Source organism: Poecilia formosa, unplaced genomic scaffold (assembly GCF_000485575.1).
Source record: "Poecilia formosa unplaced genomic scaffold, Poecilia_formosa-5.1.2 Scaffold693, whole genome shotgun sequence".
NCBI classification, from domain to species: Eukaryota; Metazoa; Chordata; class Actinopteri; order Cyprinodontiformes; family Poeciliidae; genus Poecilia; species Poecilia formosa.
This window is the reverse complement of record NW_006800632.1, coordinates 60,608-62,984: the sequence shown is the minus strand read 5'-3', so window position 1 is coordinate 62,984 and position 2,377 is coordinate 60,608.

Here is a 2,377-nt window from a genome sequence, read left to right as displayed (position 1 = left end):
CCATCAGTGTCAAGTATCTGTATTCTATAAGAGCAATACACCTAGACAAATTTCAGATGCTTTGTAAGGTAAGGTAATTTTATTTATATAGCACATTTTCAGCAACAAGGCAATTCAAAGTGCTTTACATGAATTAAAAGGAAATACAAACAAAATAAACCAAAGGAAAAGAGGAAAGGACACATTAGGGCAGATGGCAACATTCAGACATTCAGACAACACAAAGGTTCAAAACAAAGACACGAGTGAAGGCAGTGACGTCAAAGAGCCATGAAGCCAGGTGGCTGTGGCCCCTGGCATAGTCTGATAGAGGTGTTTGTTATCGAGGAATGTCCTTAGGAGCGTTCAGCTCCACGGAAACAGGAGGGGGTGAGAAGCGAAGAGTATTGTGTTTACATATCTTTGAGATGATTAGAGATATGCAGCCATTCCAAGGCCACATGGGGAAAGCCAATTTAGATACAGAATGTCTTAGGTCAGGAAGATTATGAATATCAATCTTCCCTAAAGACTCTCCAATACATCTCAGCTACCAATCATCCAAATTAGTTTGGTCGTTCCACTGAGCCGAAACTAGCAACTTCTCCAAGATCGATTCCATCCCGTTAGTGAGTTTTAAAGTCCTCTTCTCTGTCCACACCTACAGTCTGAGTGTTTGCTAGTTTGGCCAAGTCCGTCACAAATTTGTCGATAATCCAGGAATCCACAAGCTCCAAACAGCAGAAATCCTGTTATTATTAATAAATCCAGGGTGAATCCTGTTGGGTGTGTCCCTGCAGGACAGGAGGACTCTCCTGTGCCCAGACTTCTCGTCGAAAATTTTATCAAATGCATTGAGAGATCGGTTGACCAGATCCATTAATTTGTAGATTTGGATGATGTGCAAAGAAAGGCTCCAAAAATATAATAATAATAATAATAATCAATTTAATTTGTACCGCACTTTTCATTAGCAAAAATCTCAAAGTGCTACACAGTACAACTAAAATCATAGATAAAATCAGCATCATAAAAATCATGTGGAGGCAGAATAGGCTTGCTTAAATAGAAAAGTCTTTAAGCGTCTTTTAAAGTCAACCAGTGGTTGCGGAGCTCTCAAATAGTCCGGGAGAGAGTTCCAGAGACGGGGGCAGCCACAGCGAATGCCCGATCTCCCATGGTCCTTTATCTGGAACGAGGAAGGTGGAGGAAGTTGCAGTCTTGTGATCGTAGAGATCTGGTGGATGAATGTGGAATGAGAAGGTCCTTCAGATAATCCAGTGAGGTTCCGTTTAAACACTGATGGGTAATGAGAGCGATTTTGTACTGAATTCTGTAGGTGACAGGAAGCCAATGAAGGTCATGCAGAATAGGTGTAATATGGTCAGATTTATGGGCTATCAATAGAATCCTGGCTGTGCTGTTTTAGAAAACAGACAAGACAGGACAAAAACAGAGCAACAAGGGCAGGCAAGAGTAGGGAGGGAGCAGAGGAAAGAAGCATCTGCCTTCATTGAGAGCAAGAGAGAAAGACAACATCTCCATACAATAATTCAGCGCATGAGTGAAACTTTTTTTCATCGCAGATGCAACATATGTGTCTCTGTACAGCTAGCTTTGCTAGCATCACGTCCACGGAGCTTACGTTTCTTTAAGCTTTCCTTCCAAGTGACGCTAAAAGTTGGACAAAGTCCCTACTGTCTGTGAAAGCGAAGCGCTGCTGATTTTACATGTCGCCATATCTTATGATTTATGCAGCGCTATTATATTAGTGACGATTAGACAGACATCTTCTCCCGCTCAGAGGAAACCACTGCACATTTCTTGGAGCTCCACATACGAGTAAAGGTGGAGGTGATGGGTGACAACAGACACGTAAGTCACGTTATTGCTTGGATTTTACGGCGCCACTTTGAGTCCCTGAACTTCACATTTTAACGGGAAAAAAGCTCAATGCGACTTGGATGTAACGAGTAACGCAACGGTTTTGTAGAAATGTAGTGAAGTAGAAAGTACAGATACTTACTGCAAGGGCATAGATTCCATCTCATTATTGGGGGGGGACCATAAACAGGAAAATTTCTTAAGACCAATTTTGGGGGACTCGGCAAAGTTACAGTGAAATGTAACATAAAATGTGGTTTAAAGAGTTTTTAAACCACATTCAAGCTGCAGGACCAAAAATGAATAGTAATGCACATCAAACGTGTTTTTCTCAGTAAGCAACCTATTGATAAATAAAACTATAATTTAAATTTTGCTTCCATACGAGTTTTGTTCAGTCTGACTGATCTAATTTCTGCTTCACCTTTGCAAAATTTTAAGGTTCTAAATAAAAATGCTTTAATGAGTAACTGCTCTTAATAAAATTTCTCATAAACATTGATTTATTGGAATG